Source organism: Vanessa atalanta, chromosome 29 (assembly GCF_905147765.1).
Source record: "Vanessa atalanta chromosome 29, ilVanAtal1.2, whole genome shotgun sequence".
NCBI lineage: Eukaryota > Metazoa > Arthropoda > Insecta > Lepidoptera > Nymphalidae > Vanessa > Vanessa atalanta.
In genome coordinates this window covers 5562552-5581079 of record NC_061899.1, presented here as the reverse complement: position 1 = coordinate 5581079, position 18528 = coordinate 5562552, and the positions used below count along the sequence as shown (strand labels likewise).

The 18528-nt window shown below is 32.1% G+C and overlaps 1 protein-coding gene and 1 non-coding gene across 4 annotated transcripts in view; one reads left to right on the top strand and one right to left on the bottom strand.

The window, feature by feature from the left end:
• Nucleotides 1-325: 325 nt before the first annotated feature.
• Nucleotides 326-18528, top strand: part of LOC125075079 (ankyrin repeat domain-containing protein 50) — a 57465-nt gene continuing 39262 nt past the window's right edge. For all 3 annotated transcript variants that reach the window (XM_047686676.1, XM_047686677.1, XM_047686675.1), the window contains exon 1: nucleotides 326-773. The gene's annotated coding sequence lies outside the window, so the exon portion shown is untranslated. The remainder of the gene's footprint in view (nucleotides 774-18528) is intronic.
• Trnal-uag lies at nucleotides 7954-8033 on the bottom strand. Its single transcript has one exon. It is a non-coding gene; the product is annotated as a tRNA-Leu (tRNA).

Genomic DNA, 18528 nt, shown 5'->3' with positions numbered 1-18528 from the left:
AATGGTAAAAGTGACAAGATGCGTTCGCAGGTCATTATTTTATTTATTTCTTATAAATTTATAATCCGTAAAGTAAATATTTGCTGTGTTCTAAATACTTATTCCTCAGACTAGTTAATTATGTAGAAAAAAGCCACATAAACGTATATAGGTTGACTTCCATTTTTGATGGTTTATCGGTTTTATTAAACATCAATTTTGAATGTTTTGTTATTTTATAAGTATTCATCATGGTATTCATGAAATATTTAACGAGTAATTTTACAACACATTATGGGTAAATATATAATGTCGCAGTCTAGCAACACCAGTAGCTTCTCTTCAAACTCCATCCTCTGCTTTCTGCCGTCTGTTGCTTTAGTGTACATTTGATGTATCTGTCTGTTTTATCTCAATTCAATAAATTCTGTCAGTCTGTCCTGTCTCTCCTTCAGTTCAGTCTTAAAAAGTTGCTCATTGCGAGTGACGCAAGGTGTCTGCATTATATAAAACGTCGCTTAGAATGAACTTATTTATGTTTAAAATCCTACACAATTAACTTAATACTCAGTAGTTGGACTTATTAGTCTTAACATGTGATTACAAATGTATATTATTAATTTTATTAACGCACAAAATGGACGTGAAAGTTAAGTTTAATCGTGGGTGTGATGTGATGTGATTACGCTGGTGCAGTTCCACGGGATTCTTTGCAGTCTATTTCTTTTTTTTTTAATCGAGCGATCGCTGACGTCCGTGCACTTGTCATTGCCGCATTGATCACTACAAAAAAAGTAAGTGAATTTTATATTTAGAATAGAAACAATTATGAATGAAATCTGTAATAGAACGATATTTTTTTAAATTACGACGTTTTTAACAACGTAAAACTGTCGGAACCGCACATCTGCTTTCAACATGCTATGAGTCATCTTCCATAAAGTTTTCATTTGATTGTTTTTGTTTACGATACAAGTGATAATTTCGCGCGGCGCAAGGTACATTCCAAATTAGCGTCAATTATCCAGTGCAGTAATAAAAAGCGAATATATAATGACAAACATAAACATAATTATTAACTGTCCAATCACTATAAACAAAAAAAAAAACATTAAATATTAATGAGCTCCTTATAATAAATAGTTTATCACTAGTATATCTTAATACTTTATTTAGATTATGGATAAAATAATGTTATTTAAATTATTTAATGTATTTCTTAAATTTATACCACTTGAATGCTACAAAATGAATTACATTAATACAAATGACACTTTTTTTTATTATGAAGCTAATTAAAATTTAAATTTGTAATAACACTTAACTAAAAAAAAAGTTGTTGTACAATGAATTATTGGGCTTTCAGCATAGACAATAATTGACTTACATTGAAATATATCAAGACATGTAGGTTTAAACTTTTGAATGTTTTATTTTTTTCTTGTGATTAACTATTTTATTGTTGGTTAAATTTATAAATACTGAAGATTTTTTTTGGTGTAATTTGCGTTATATTTGATTACAAAATTATTTTTGCATATACATATAGAACATTGCATTGTGTTTGAAGCTGTTCTACATCACAATTTTTTAATGTGAGATGTATGTAATATTTACCCAAAATCTTTCAGTTAGAATCCAAAAATTTGAATTTATATTAACATGATTTAATAATAATTAGTCATATAATTATCCTATAATTTAGCAGGTAACTAATCCTGTTTTACCAATATCTGATTGTAATTGCTAAGACTGCTTCATTGGACTTATAGATAATTTATAATGCTGTAGGTTCCGAGTTCTTGAGTCAAAATTCCTGAAAAAAAAAATGAATTCACATCAGATTACAAGACTTTGAAATTAACTTGTGTAGTACACATAATTATGTTGTTCGTGACAAATAAATTTAATAATCACAGACAACAAATAAATCTTGTTAATAATAATACCCTTAAAAGATTTATTCTTATTAAAGGAAACCTTCTAAGTATAAATATTATGCAGAACTGTATTTTACATCTATTTATATAACAAAGATGTAAATTGTGGAAAGTCTTTGTAGTAGACACTTTTCTTGTAGATTTAAATCGGGGATGTTATGGATACTAAATTATTTTGAATTTTCCAATTGTTTTGGTTAGTTTTAGTTATATTAGATTATTTAAAAATTGTTAAAGAGATAAATTCAAAATAACGATTTGTCTTTATTTGTATCTGGCTGTTTGATGTGAGGCCTGTGATTAACAGGGAAAAAAAAAAACGAAAAACCTTAAAAATAATTTATGTATTTACTGCTTTGTAATAAAAATATAATAAGAACATTTTTATTAGCATCAGTTCTGATTTTGGATAGAATTTTATACTTCATACCATTAGTGGGACGGGCTAACCACCTAATAGTTAATCATCACAGCCGATCCTAGAATTTAGAGCCGTAAGAAATATTAACCATTCCTTACATTGCCACTAACCTTGGCAGCCAAGATATAACGTCCCTTGTGATCTTATTTTTCAAACCAGAACATAATAATAATAAATATTGCTGTTTGGCAGTAGAATACCTGATGAGTGGGTGGTATCTATCCACCTATCCAGATCTACTGCTATGTAAGTCTTTTTCTGTAACCCTGAAAATCATCAGGATGTGAAAGAGTAGCAAATATACTCACTTTTAAATTCATTAGTTTGTACGAATGCTCTAATCAGTTTGATTTGATTTATTTATTAAGGTATACTAAATATAACATTAACTTCTGTGCCACGGGATAAGGTGTAACATTTATTTCAGGTGCTAATGAATACTAATTTGTTTATACAAAAAGAGTTGACAAATACTTTATTAAGTAACTGATAAAAAATGTATGTTACATGTGCACTTTAGTCTCATATAAATAAAAAAAAAAAAATTAGATTAAGAGTTATTTTTAATGGGAAAACAAAAGTTTCTGGTTAATTATTCATGTCATAACTTTATGCATTCATTGTTCCTGTATAAGCATCGTAAAAATTAATTTATGGGTCTGAAATTTTTAATTAAAGGTATTTCGTTCTGTGTAAATTAAGGATAAAATACTAATGAATAGTCAATGGAATTAATATGCAACTGCTGTTTGTAGGCTTGCCTTCAATCTTGTATAGTAATTAAAAGAAATAAAGAGTATCTAATGCCTTAAAGTCTTAAGTATAAAGTTACACTGCTGGACTAATGGGCCGCTTCGCTTGGAGAGGGAGATGTTCCAATACCAGCAAGTTAATAGCCTAAAAATGTCTTCTTGAGAAGATAGGAAGTATTTCACTGTGCTACTCCTAATACAAGTTGGTGGGAAGTTACTTCCAATATAGATATATTGCTTAACTGCAGGCAAGTTTTCTCACATGCTTTCCTGTACCCCCAAGTATGATTTATGTACATAAGCTCTTGAAAATATGTAATCTCTGGGTTCGAACCTGATATCATTGGTTAAGATTTACAATTGCTAGCCACTGAACCATCTTGTCTTTATTTATCCACCAATAACATCAAACCAAATTGCAAATGAATCCAAATTCTCTATATAACTGAATCCTCAGTGAAAATCTCCAACCTCAACACACAAAACGTCAGACTTTTAGAAAAATATTTTCATTCCACCCCCGAACAAAGGGAGTGTAAGTTAGTGAGGGATAGTTTCCTTGTAAGTGCAGTTTTCAAGCCAGTGAGAACTCTTTAAACACTCAAAGACAGGATATGTAGTCGGCAAACACTTATACACCCGTTCTAACATTGCCTGTTGGCAAAAATGTGTGATTAACTTCTAGATGATGTAAAATTATGATTTAAGACACATTAATTGTAATTTAAACACATTTAGATGTTATCAATTTAACTAATAAATGAAGACGTTATTTTTTGTAATGCCTAATATACTACTTAATGAACATATATAAAACTTATACCAGAATATTAAGCATATTTTGGAGGTGTTAGTATATTATTATACAAGAAGCTTTTCACAGTTTCACTCGCTTTTATTTTAGACTATTAACGTGACAAGCATGAATTTCATTTTGTTTTGTTATATATTTGTTCTACAATATATAAATTTAAAGATTATCATATTTTTATAAAAAATTATGGTGCATAAAATAGTATGTCATTTTTTTATAATGGAGTTGTCATATTTTTGTATTGGATGTTCTTATTGCACGGACAATAATAGAGAAAAAAATTGGAGCCATGTAGCGATATATTTTCTGGTATAAGAGACGCAGATAAATTTATACTAACTAGCCATCCGTCCTGGTTTCGCCAGGAGAATAAGATTTTACGTGAAACGATTATATTGAAGAACAAAAATACAAAGATTTATCTTTTTTTGCTTTCAGTTTCAACATTATCGGATGAAGAGTTTAGTAACGCATAGAGTCAAAGGCACTTACGTATTCATTCCATCGCAGCAAAAAAAATATTTGCAAGTGCTCTAATATAGGTTAGGTTATATTTATTGATTATATATTAAAAATAATATTAATTATTATTAAATAAAAAATAAAACCTAACCGATATTGGCGTTTTTTTTTGCTGCGGTGGCGTTAATTCGTAACTAGACATTCCTTTTTGTATCGAACCAACTAAGATTTAAAATCCCTTGTAATATTTAGAGTTACAACGTGTCGGTATAACTCGTATCACCCCTATATCAACCCTCGGGAGGCATAGCTAATATAAAATTACCCTTGAAGTCGCGTCAATGTTCGCTTATCGCAAGCCAAAGGTCTTGAAAGGGAAGCCGTCTGTCATAATTGCAATTACGTATAAACATGTAAGAAGTCGAACAGTTGAACAAAAAAGTAACTTAGTTTTTATTAATTCTCAAGTTTAATTGAACTTTGCCGATTAATATACCTTTTAAAGTTTAATCGAGACATCGGTATGAGCACATTTTTCGATTAGTATTCCTTGTAATTGCCATAACATTTCGTTTCGGTGTTTCCTTTGTCGCGTCTATTGTAGACATTGTTTTGAATTAATAAATATTTATATTATTTTATAGTTTTGTTTGCATTTTTTTTTAAATATATTTTTATACAAATTTTTAACAAAGTTAACCTTTTAAAAGCCGAAATGGCGTAACGCATATTTCTATCGAAGAAACTACGAAGATAATCCTTAGATCTACGTATTCCATACATTTTGTTAAAAGCTACATTAAACAGTTCTTGATAAATATATATTCATTTATAATACAAAACCAAACTATATAAGATTTTAAATTAACGTGGTTATTTTTATTACTACAAGTATTTAAAACGGGACATTTACCGTGTTTTTTATTTTTATTTGCTGGAGCTCGATCTTTCTCGTGAACAAGACATTCGTAGATAATGTCTTTAATTGTACTTTTAAAGCTCCGATAACAGCTTCTACGATGTTCAAAGCTTCATTTTTCCGAAAAGTCATAATAAATATCATAGATTATACATGCTCTCGACCAATGATATCGCTTCAATTCGATGTCAAATGTTGTTTATTTGTCTTTTGTTCTCTTGTGGTTAAAATTTAGAATAGGCTACAACTTACAAGTTAAATTAAAAAATACCAGTTGGGTATCATTTGAATGCGCTTCATCAGGTATATAGGGTTTTTCTAAAAGCACGTCTGAGTAGGTACCACAAAATTCTACCGCCAAAGAGCAATGCCTTGTATTGATGAACTCCGGTTTGAAGGGTGAGTAACCCAAGAGACATATCTTAGTTCTCAAAATTTGGTGCCCCATGGCGATGTATGGAATGGTTAAAAAAGAAATGCACCAATGTTTTTAAGCAATGGTGATACTATCAGATGGTCTTTTTGCCTTTGCGTCTTCCTATTTTATATAAAAACATCTATTGATGCGCCTTGGGGGGTAAGAACGGCTGGTAAGCCTTATAAGGAAGTTATTTTTTTAAATAATAGGTATTTAATATAAAATACAGTTGTTACCACAGCGGCACACACCACGCCACATGCAAACGATACCACATGCCATGTCAGAATAACGTCGCTTTGAATTAAAATATTAAACATAATATTATCATGAGACATCAACCACAACGATACAAGAATGAGTACGATACTCGTGTTTATACAGCCAATTAAACTTATGAACTTTATTATCTGTCTTGTATTATAAAATTAAATTGTATGTTTGTTTAAGCATCAAATTATTGAACTGATTTTTGATTTCCTCGATTGTGGTTTAAAGCTAATCAATAAAGTTTAAATTGTTCTGTATTTTAGGTGGTCAGAATTATAGCAATAATGTAATTTATAGTGTCATAAAAGTTTTCGATGGATATAACGTGGATGCCTTTGCCAATTTCTAGAAAAAAAAAATGTTTTTCCGATTCGGTGGTACATTGTTAATCAATAAGCGAGTACAAAGCTTCCGTCCGTAAATATTTACGCCGGCGTCTTCGTTTAAAGTAAATTACTCATTAATAAAATAGTAATAATTGAGTCTATGTATTGTGTGATAAAATAATTAAACTAATAAGATAATAATTCTGTTTAAGATAGCTATGATTCTGTCACATTAGTTACGTCATACGTTAAACATTTTCTTAAATAAAATGACATATGTTTTTTTTTTCATATTGTTTGATAGGCACATGTTGCCTGGTTAGTTTAGTTCAGAGCTTACTAGTAAAAATGTTTTTTTTTTTATTGTAGTACATTTTTCTAAACTCAACTGGCGAAGAAAACGAAACGTCATGTTTTCATTTCCAAGATTTTAACTCCGTTACATAGTAGATCTGTAGGAGATGATTAAAAGACATGAATTAGTATTTGTTAATTTCTTGCATGATATAATATTTTAATTACCTGTAAATATTTTTTTGAATTTCTCTTTGTAGAATCTACTTTCGTAAACAATGGCAAGCTTATTTGTTAAATATATTTTAAGTGTATTATTCCAACAAAATTGTACGTTACCTTAGCCGTTAATATTGTACATTTTACTATCATTATAAATATTATGCTAGGAAATAAAAAATTGAAAACGTCAAATTTTAAGCAGACATCACAGACTATACCATACAAAAATGTTACCCAAAATATGCTTCAACTTTTATATATTACATTAATTATATACTCTATATACTATATCTTAAAATTAGGGCATTAATTTTATATATACATAGTAATTCATAACTAGAGCAAGTAATCTTGACTTAGTTAGATGTTAGTTTTCTTTTATCATATTCTAAACAAAACTTATGAAATGGCGGTCTTATGAATGCTTGGAAAGGCTAGAATTTACTAAAAAAATCATAATTGTGAATGCTTATAGAAGTTTGAGAGTTAAATTATTTTGATTTGATTTGAACTTTTCAAAATCAAAATATACTTTATTCAATTAGGCTTTTGTTATTTTACAAAACTATATTAAGTGAAGCTATTAACGGTTCGGAACATAGATTCTATCGAGAAGAACCGGCAAGGAACTGAGTAGTTACTCTTTTCCAACATTCAAAATACAATACAATTATATATTTATGTAATATTTGAAACGATTGGACCGAATTCGGTGTATTTTTTGTGTTTATTTATGTGAGTGGTTAAGATTGGAGTCGGAAGGTGGCGCTGCGATCGGGGAGTAATTAATTTAAAATTCCCGGACGAAGTCAGAACGGCCTACTAGTTTATATATTATATCTTATTGAACTTAATCGAAATGCAACTAGCATTCCTGACACCATTCCACGTGTTCATGATTCGTAAAGTAGCTATTTTTAATCATCAACGTAAATAATACTTATGTATTCACAATAACTACACACAAGTACTTAACTAAAACCTGACGTCTTATTTTTACGATATAATTTAGTAAAACAAAAAAAAATAAAAAACATTTTTTTTTATTTGGTGTATTTCTAATATAAATGGGTATATGTATTAGATGAAAAATGTATAATGAATATATATAAAGAAAAATAAAACAAAAGAGAGTTTGACAGCGGTGGGATTCGAACCCACGCCCTTTCGGACTGGTGCCTAAAACCAGCGCCTTAGACCGCTCGGCCACGCTGCCTTATAGCCTTGCAAATGAAATTAGCATATAGTATTGATTTTGTAAACGACTCTTTTAGTTATACTAAACATTGAAGACCGCGAAGATATAATTTGAGTATTTCAGAATTCAAAATACAAATTTTACATGAAAAGGAACATTGGTCTGGCACAAATGCTAAAGTCCACTAAGAAAGGAACTTCATTAAATCTTTATAGGATAGCTATTATGTCTAAAAGATTATTGTCTTGCTTATATTCTATGACCTATCCTAACCTACACCGTTGGTTGCCTGGAAGAGATCGCTATGTAGCGATTAGGTCGCCAAAATTGTACGCGTCTTTTATTTAGGCTGGATCCACGTTGTATTTATTTATTTTCTCTGTGTTGTGTACAATAAAGTATAAAAGTAATTGTTCCATATAATATAAATTATTAATTTTATTTGAGATTTTAATTTTGTCTATATATATTTTTTTAAATTTAACTCATCGCCTCGTTTCAGCATTTGAATTTGTCGTCGTCGAGAGCTGCCAGAATAATCAAGTAATTTTGATAATCAACTCCTAATATTATTAACATAAAACACACCATCTGGTCGGTTATTATTTTGCGCCTTTTCTAAGTTATAATATTTATGTATAAATAAATAAAATATATAATAAATATATAAATAAATAAAAACATAACAGTCCATTACCGTTTTCTAAGCTGTTTGTCAGCAGATTTTCGATGAGATTGAGTATTAGCAATAAAAAAATAAAGAGAACAGCAAGTGACAATCAGTGATCAATTATGTGTCAGTTAGACTATTCCAGAACCTAACGCTTCATTCGTCAAGATGGAAATACAAAGCATATAGTATAATGATAATAATTTATAATATTAATTACTTTATTTTTCGATCGTTAATTTTGTTAATTGTCGACCCAACTTAAGATTACATTATCTGTGTAAAAATGATAGGTGATAGTTTTGGCGGGCTTGTCAACAAACGTTTACATTAAAAATGGCGGGTTTTTGTAACAGATCACATATAATATAAATATAATTCATAAGTTGATGTAATAATGACTAAGTGTTTCTATTAAATAATTAATTTAATTTAAACTATAGACCTTTCTATCAGTATAAATAGACATACAAACCCTTTTAAAGTCACCCCTATCAAACTATTGATTGCAGGAGTCGACGACCCTTCAATCATCCGCAAAACCCTAAATTAAATACGGACGACTGTCTAGACCTATACATACTTGTGAAATACTCTGACTTCGGACGGATTACATTTAGAATTAGATAAGTAACACATTACAATCACCAGAGGAGCGTAGACAAATTTATTTATTTACTTTTTGAGTCTAACATAAGATACACAATAAATACGTATTATTATTTATTTATATACATATATTATTTATATAGGGATTTGATAAAAAAAATATTTCTTGAGTTTCAGTTCTAAGTATGGGGAACGCCCAAAATTAGTTTATTTTTTATTTTTATATTTATTTATTATTTTTATTTTCTATATTTGTGTGAAAATTACCAAGTTCCAACAGTATAGTTCTTATAGTTTCGGAAAAAAGTGGCCGTGACATACGGCGAACAGACAGACAGGCAGACATGACGAATCTATAAGGGTTCCGTTTTTGCCATTTGGCTACGGAGCCTTAAAAAATGAAAAAATACAACAGTAAAAACTGAAAAAGACTTTCGATTTTAACATTTTTTGCTACATAGTTTAAAAGTTTAGTGAGAGACTCTGAATTTGGAGGAGTTGTAACGATGAATGTCAAGAGAGCCTTAGGTCACCACCGTTTTGTCCTAATATAATTTGTCATTGTATTGACTCACATTGGTCGACATATTAAATAATCTATGATATTCATTATGTATACACGAAAAATGACGTTTTAAATGTCCGTAAGTTGTTTGTTAACTTGGGAGATATCATTTTGAAGTAGATATAAGTAGTTAAGAACTGTTAGTAGTGGACTATATAAGCTTTAAGTTTATTCCTTCTTCTATAGATGAGTTGTTATAGACTATTTTTTTTTATACATATTAGACAACATCACATACATTACTCTGATCCCAATGTAAGTAGCTAAAGCACTTGTGTTATGGAAAATCAGAAGTAACGACGGTACCACAAACACCCAGACCCAAGACAACATAGAGAACTAATTAACTTTTTCTACATCGACTCGGAGTCGCGTACCCATGAAAACTCAGACTACTCGACCACGGAGGTCGTCAAAGGACTCTCACCTCATTGTCGGACGTCGCGTTATATCCTAATGGGCATTTAGTTTTGTATACTTTACCAGAACGTACCCAGGTTTACAGGTAGTTTATAATATTTATAAAATTTTGTAACTTTAATTATTTAAATACTTCCAATAGGATACCCATTGTCGACCTAATATATCTAACAATAAGAACGATATTTCATTGCAGTTATAGAAATAGTTTTCCTTTGTGTAGCGAATATTTTATGAACTTTATTTCAATAGCAATAAGGACTATTTGAGCGGAGTTTTAACATTGTTCCCGCTTATCAGTTTGCTCGTTGCGCGCATAACTCTGTAACGAGGAAACGGAACAGGGAAAATTGTTGTTGAATACTCTCCCTGTATCATTTCTCTCGGTTAAATAACTGTGTCTTATATAGAGGGATAATTCGTATACAGGGGGTTGGAGATTGTTACTTTATAGAACAGTAATAGTGTGCGCTTTTCTTGTTTTAATAAGTGAGACAATGTAACAGGGACTGTAAACATCTTTGTTTGTTCTCGTGTGATATCACCTGAGATTGGGGCCGATTACAGTAAGAATACGAAATTTGAGGCAAAGACAAATAATTATTCAGCCTAATATTTAAAAAAAAATTACTCAAGCTTGCTTTTGTAAAAAAATATAACTGGCCATTTTGTTTTCTTTAATATGTAGATTTTATACTCTGAAACCGTACGTGTCGTCATACTTAAATTAATATAAAATAAGTTAAAAAAATCATATGACCTTTTAAAAAATTAAACATAATATAGAAAAAATACTTGCAATAAATTCATAATGAAAATGTTAATTTATGTACACGGAGAAAGTTTTTAATCATACTTTATTTTAAATTAGTATTCGCCGAGTGGTCGTTATACGACCATAAACATTCGTAATTTAAAAAAAAAAATGTTAACACAGGCGAAAAATTTACTAAATAGTTTTGGTTTTGCTATATCTATTAATAAATAGATTCGGATGATGATTATGTAAAAGAAAAAAAAAAACCGGCGTCGAATTTCTGGACGAATTCAGAGATCTTCTACTAAATCTTGGAGTATGTAGTGTCCAATTGAGCTTGAGAACCTCACAATTCGCTCGCTGGAGCACCAATCGGCTGAAAGCTGCCCTAAATCGTAACTATTGTTCTAAGTATTATATGGAAACTGAACAATCCATGCTTTTGGACCGTTAAATACAAAATCGCTATGAGTATAATGTCGGTAAGGCTGTACATCATACTGACTGCCACATTGGATCTCGATATTCTTAGTTTAAACCCCAAGGTCGGGGCAAAAAGAATCTGGACAACCAGTTGCTTGGCGGATTGTTTGATCTACCCAGACCGGCTTGCACAGAGCCCAAGCAACTCGTACTACCTACTAGCCTACTTGTAAAGCATTGATATATTTGATTTGATATAACGAGACGCAGGCGTGTGTCAATACGATACGATAGCGCACGTGACGCGTGTCTTGTATTCATAAGATCAATCGTACATTCAATAACTCCAAACACGTTGCGCTTTAATGTCTAGAGATGTTGCCGAGAATTACACTTGTTTTGGGCGAAGTTCGTACATACTTGCATGATACCGTACAATTTATATTGCGCCTGAAGTGTCGGAGTGGGTACCGCTGGCTTTTTAGTGGGTATTCCCGTAAACTGGGGCGCACCACGCGTTCTTAGCACCGGTGAGTCCCACATACCCCCACTTCACGTGGGGGAAAATGCATAAGAGCGTTTTTCTAGCGGACCTCATTAACTCCATTAATTCCATTTATGATTTATATACATATACATACTTATTCATGTTTTATTTTATTTCAATTCTTCCAGGCAGGAGACATAACATACATATATAATTGTATATTGTAACTAACATAACTGTATTTTTAGATGTTGAAAAAGTGTATGTACTGAGTTTCTTGCGTCGACCTCCGTGGTCGAGTTGTGTATACACCGGTTTTCTTGGGTACGCCACTCCGAGGTCTCGGGTTCGATTCCCGGCCGAGTCGATGTAGAAAAAGTTCATTAGTTTTCTATGTTGTCTTGGGTCTAGGTGTATGTGGTACCGTCGTTACTTCTGATTTTCCATAACACAAGTGCTTTAGCTACTTACATTAGGATCAGAGTAATGTATGTGATGTTGTCCAATATTTATATTTATATTCTTTCCGGTTCTTTTCGGTAGAATCTACATTCCAAACCGGTGGTAGCTTTAAATAGTTCGTTAAATGACGATTCCAAAGTGCTTGTAAAATCCTACTCAAATAAAGTATATTTTGATTTTGATAGAAGTCTTGACGATGGTTACCATACTGGTAAACCATAATGGTAATCTGTGGTTAAATAACTAAAATGAACTTATGTTATTGATAATTCGAGATGAACTAAAGTTAATGGAGCTAGAGACCCTTAGTTTGCAAATGTAGCTTAGGTCGTCCTCCAGACAAAATGATCAATGACCTGATGGCGGGACTCGATTGAAAGCGAAGGCTAGACAAACTTCGGGCTAGGCTGTAGGTGACGCCTCTTTCGCAATAAATAAGAAAAAAGTGGATACCAAACACCTCGGTATTTATAAAGCCAAACGTAAGGCTAGTAAAAAAAAAAAGCAATTGACAATGATGAAATAGAAATTATAGATATACAAAATCTTTTGGCGCGTTTATTAATGACACATCGACTCAAACGCAACGCACAAGATAATGCAAGTCACATACACACTCCACAGATAACTATTTCAACTAGTGGAATGTCAATGTTGACAGAATTAATCATGTACCAGTAGTCACGTTCAATGTGGTATTTTTAAAACTGTCTAGTTTATTGGTATTTAATTATGAATCTTGGTGGTAATTTTTGCAAGCCTGTCTGGGTAGGGACGTAACATCTTAGTTCACGAGGTTGGTGGCGCATTGGCGATGTAAGGAATGGTTAATATTACTTACAGCGCCGTTGTCTATGGGCGCTGGTGACCACTTACCAACAGGTGGCCCATATACTCGTTCGCTAACCTATGCCATAAAAAAATAAACTTCACTTGCATTGTAGTTTTTCATTCATTCATTTCTGTTTCTCAATCAATTGCACGCACGGAATCTTTTAAATATATCAGTGACTCTTTTACTCGGTCGGTTTCTCTTACCATACTTTTTTTTTTATTTGACTCAACCCTCAGCATTTGCTACTTTTTAAGTACCATTTATTTTTATCGGCTTATATAATGTCTATAAACAATAACTGTTTAGACTGTTTTTGAAGTGTGACTGTGTTTAGGGTGTGAGATTAAAATTATCCCATTGTTGGCTTCGCCATTACCATCATAAACCTTGTTAGAAGGAATATTATATATTTTTAAAGTTTCAATATTTGAATATATCTGAGCAATGTACCATCCAGTTGACTATTATATGCCTTTGTATAGAATCTACATAATTATTTTTTGAATATAGTTTTAATGTATTTAGCATCATCAGCAGCCTGTAAATTTTCCCACTGCTGGGCTAAAGGCCTCCTCTCCCTTTGAGGAGAAGGTTTGGAGCATATTCCACCACGCTGCTCCAATGCGGGTTGGCGGAATACACATGTGGCAGAATTTCGTTGAAATTAGACACATGCAGGTTTCCTCACGATTATCCTTCACCGCCGAGCACGAGATGAATTATAAACACAAATTAAGCACATGAAATTTCAGTGGTGCCTGCCTGGGTTTGAACCCGAAATCATCGGTTAAGATGCACGCGTTCTAGCCACTGGGCCATCTCGGCTGTATTATTTAGTATTATTGATATATTTTATATTGTTATTGTTTATTAAAATTAACATTACGAATAAAATAACTTTAAAAAAAATACTTATAGACCTTATGAACTTTGGCATGGGAACCACATTGAATGCAACCTAATTAAAATATAAATAACGTTTTGTATGTAAAGTGCCTATGTCAGTTGGCAGAATGATTTATTCGTATGTCTTTGTATAATGTTTTAAAACATTACAACACATTAATAAATTAAATTATATAAATATCGCACAACATCACATACATTACTCTGATCCCAATGTGAGTAGCTAAAGCACTTGTGTTATGGAAAATCAGAAGTAACGACGGTACCACATACACCCAGACCCAAGACAACATAGAAAACTAATGAACTTTTTCTACATTGACTCGGCCGGGAATCGAACCCCCCGGAGTGGCGTACACATGAAAACCGGTGTACACACTACTTTACGCGAACGTACGAAACGTACGTATTTGTGTTTTTTAATAGCTAAAAAAAAATTAGTTATTTTTAACGAAAAACATTAATTACAAGCGTTTTACGTGTAAAGAGGACATAAAGTTTCAGTTGAGCCGTACACGTGCTTACATTACTTAAATCGTAATACATTCACATGTTACATTAAAAAAAAAAGTAATAATAGTCCGTCCATGTTGAAAAGAACTCCACTTCATATGAGTTCGTTGTACCGGAGTAGACTCTTTTATTTGCACGTGTTAAATTATGCGTGTGCATACGGCGAACGTGAAAAAAAGTGTTTAAAAAGCGCGGGAAATGAGAGCTCGTGCCCCGCCATAATAGAATGAAGAGCTCTCATTCAAATTTCGAATGAATTCAGAATGGCTGCTTTTGGTTTAGGGAAGTGACTTTGGTTTAATGTCGATTTTATTGTACATGACAACGGATTTTATTATTATTCAAAAATTTAATTATTTTTACATATTTTATTATAGGTCCGTCTGGATAGGTACCGTCCACTCATAACATATTCTACTGCTAACAGGAAATCTGTGTATTGCTGTGGTTCCGTTTTAAGGATGAAAATCTAGTACCACTACAGGCACAAGGTACATTATTTCTTAGTTAGGCATGTAAGGGATGATTAATATTTCTTACCCTCAAGTGATTCATTGGCCATTCCACCTACCTATTATAAACAAAATAAGATTTAATAATTAAGATAAATATTTGAGATACTAATATAATATTATATTATAAAATTGACACACGACAAACAATATTTGTCTTAAAGTGTAAATTTTACAACGTATATGAATTTTTAAGCATAAAAATTAAACGATGTCGTCTTTTCCGGTCATAATTTTGTTATTTTTATCTAATTTAGTATCTCTAACATAAACATATGATTATAATTATTATGTCAGGCGTTATTTGGTAACGCGGCTGATACGCTGTGACAAATTACAAGGACTTTTAAATAAATTAAACGTTCGTAGTTACGCGTGTGCCCTAATTATTATTTTGCTAGCGAAAGCACCGGCACGTGCAGCTTGTAAACCTCTCTTTAATAATTTGGGTATTCTATCGTGTGTATGTTTATGCACTGGCAGTATTTGTTAAATCGAATAATAATTGATTGAATTTGATGAATGTCCAACAAGTACAAGAAATACTGAAGTATTAGTTTACAATGTCAATCCGAAGTCAGGTTTTTGTTTAAATAATTAGCTTACTTGGTAGGTCTATGTATGACCCTTCTGGGTAGGTATCATTCACTCATCATATACTTAGTTTTGATGTGTTCCAGTTTATCTTAGTTAGCCAGTGTATCCTGTAGTTATACAAACACAATGGACATAACATCTCAGTTCCCATGATTGGTGGAACATTGGTGTTGTAAGGAATGGTTAATTTTATTACGGTGCCAATGTCTACAGTGATCGCTCTTCATCATGTCAAGTCATGTCATTTCATTAAGGGTATTAAAAAAAGAACGATTTTTTTAAGAAATATGTCGCATTCAAATAGATAAATTAATAATTGTAAACTTTCTATCGATAATAATATTTACTACTCTAAAATCGATAGCATCACTATTGTACGCCATGTTTGTTTTTAGTTCATTGTTTTAGCGTTCAACATTTATTAGGTGCTATCGGTCGATGGATTTTTTATCGGTAACATAGATCACGGTATTATAGATGTGGCATTTGAAAACGAGGTTTATAATTCGCACATTCTATATTTTTTTCGGAGAGCCGAGATGGCCCAGTGGCTAGAACGCGTGCATCTTAACCGATGATTTCGGGTTCAAACCCAGGCAGGCACCACTGAATTTTCATGTGCTTAATTTGTCTTTATAATTCATCTCGTGCTCGGCGGTGATGGAAAACATCGTGAGGAAACCGGCATGTGTCTAATTTCAACGAAATTCTGCCACATGTGTATCCCGCAACCCGCATTGGAGCAGCGTGGTGGAATATGCTCCAAACCTTCTCCTCAAAGGGAGAGGAGGCCTTTAGCCCAGCAGTGGGAAAATTTAAAGGCTGCTAATGCTAATAAAAAAACATTCTATATTTTTATTCGTTATCTTTATGAACTGTAGAGTCATTTGGTGGTAGGTCTTTGTGCGTGCTCACCTGGGTACCTACTGATCACATACTCACCGCTTATTATGCCTGTTGGAAGGATGACTGAGCCAGAGTACAGGTATAAGGGCCATAACATCTTAGTCCCCAAAATTGGCGGCTAGTGGCGCTGTAAACAATGGTAAATATTACATACGCTTACAGAGCGAATGGTTACTTACAATGTGACCTCTTTGCCAGTCTCCTTTGTACTGTATATTAAAAAAAAAAAACAAGGAAAAGCGTTATATAAGATCTATAATTATAGACGTAGGCAGACTGTAGACGGATTAATGACATTAAAAAAAAAATACCCGCTTAGGCTCTTTCACCGGTTCCAGGTTTATAGATGTTTCCGAAGCGGTGGTATCAAATTAATCTATTGATAATCTTAGATAGAGTACAATAAAGTAACTACGAACAATATTACTTTCCTTTTTATACCTAAAACAATCCGTCCATTAACAAGATCATAACCCTTTCTTGCGTCTGAAGTGTTATGTGCGTATGTAATTTTAGTGCGAATAGTTTATTCCAATTGGAGGAGTAAAAATAAACAAGCCTGCGATTCGTTAATAACTCAGCTATATTGTGAACTTCAAACAGTTCTCGATTAATATATCTTTATTTATAATACAAAACTATTGCAATTAACTCCTTATATGCACTTTAATTTTACTTCCAAAGTTCCGATAACATTTGTCGACATTCAAAACGTAATTTTTTTACGAATCCATAATTAATATCATAGATTAATTATTTCTTATTCAAGATCTCAATTGTAATAAACTCATAGTTAATATAATATAAAGTCGATTCTGAACGCAGCTTTTTGAACAAACTTAACTTTTACTCTGTGGAGTCACTAATGTCACAGATATAATTCAATGTCAAAATTATATGCAAAGGAACTGATGATTGCTGAAACGGTTTTATCTGTATTATTAATTTTTTTACGTAGTTGATTTTTATCAATATATCTCAGTTAATTTTATAATTTTTTACATTAAACTCATGGCTTAAAATTACTAAATTATCATAAAAAAGTTTTTTTTTTAAATTATGGCTATATTGTTAAATTGACAGAGACAGTCCATTTTTCTTATAATTCCTTTATAGACAAGCAACTTTAATTTTTTAGCTTAAAAATGAACGAAAACATGTGTCGAATGACAGCTGTTAGAACGCGTGCATCTTAACCGATGACTGTGGGTTCAAATCTTGGCAAGCACCACTGAATTTTCGTGTGCTTAATTTGAGTTTATAAATCATCTCGAGCTCCGCTGTGAAGGCGAACATCGTGAGGAAACCTGTATGTGTCTAATTTCAACGAATTTTTGCCACATTTGTATCCACCAAATTGCATTGGGGCAGCGTCTTGTAATATGGTCCAAACCATCTCCTTAAAGGGAGAGGAGGTCTTACAGGCTGTTGCTGTGGTGACTTATTCACAGGCTGGTTACTTTAAGTTCTACAACGTTCAATTTACAAAATTTCAGTATAAAATGTACTCGCTGTGTAAAAATATATTCTAGAATCTAGATCAAACACAAATGGTCTGATATTACACAACCATAGCGCAGTCTACCGCAGTGTAAGTCGAGCAAGGTCGCGACTTCGATTCCCGCTTAGTGTTAATTACGTATTACGTAACACGACGTGGGAATTCTCCGGTATTTAAGCGGGAATTTATTATCCGATTCAACGCTTGTTTCTATCGAATTAATAATCCCTTGGGCTGTGTATTATCCAGCCGATGTTTGTTTCGTAATATCGAACATTCCTCGTTAGTCCATTCTAGTTGGTTAAGTAAATGGGCTACTTTATGGTCCACCAATACCTGAATACATTGGC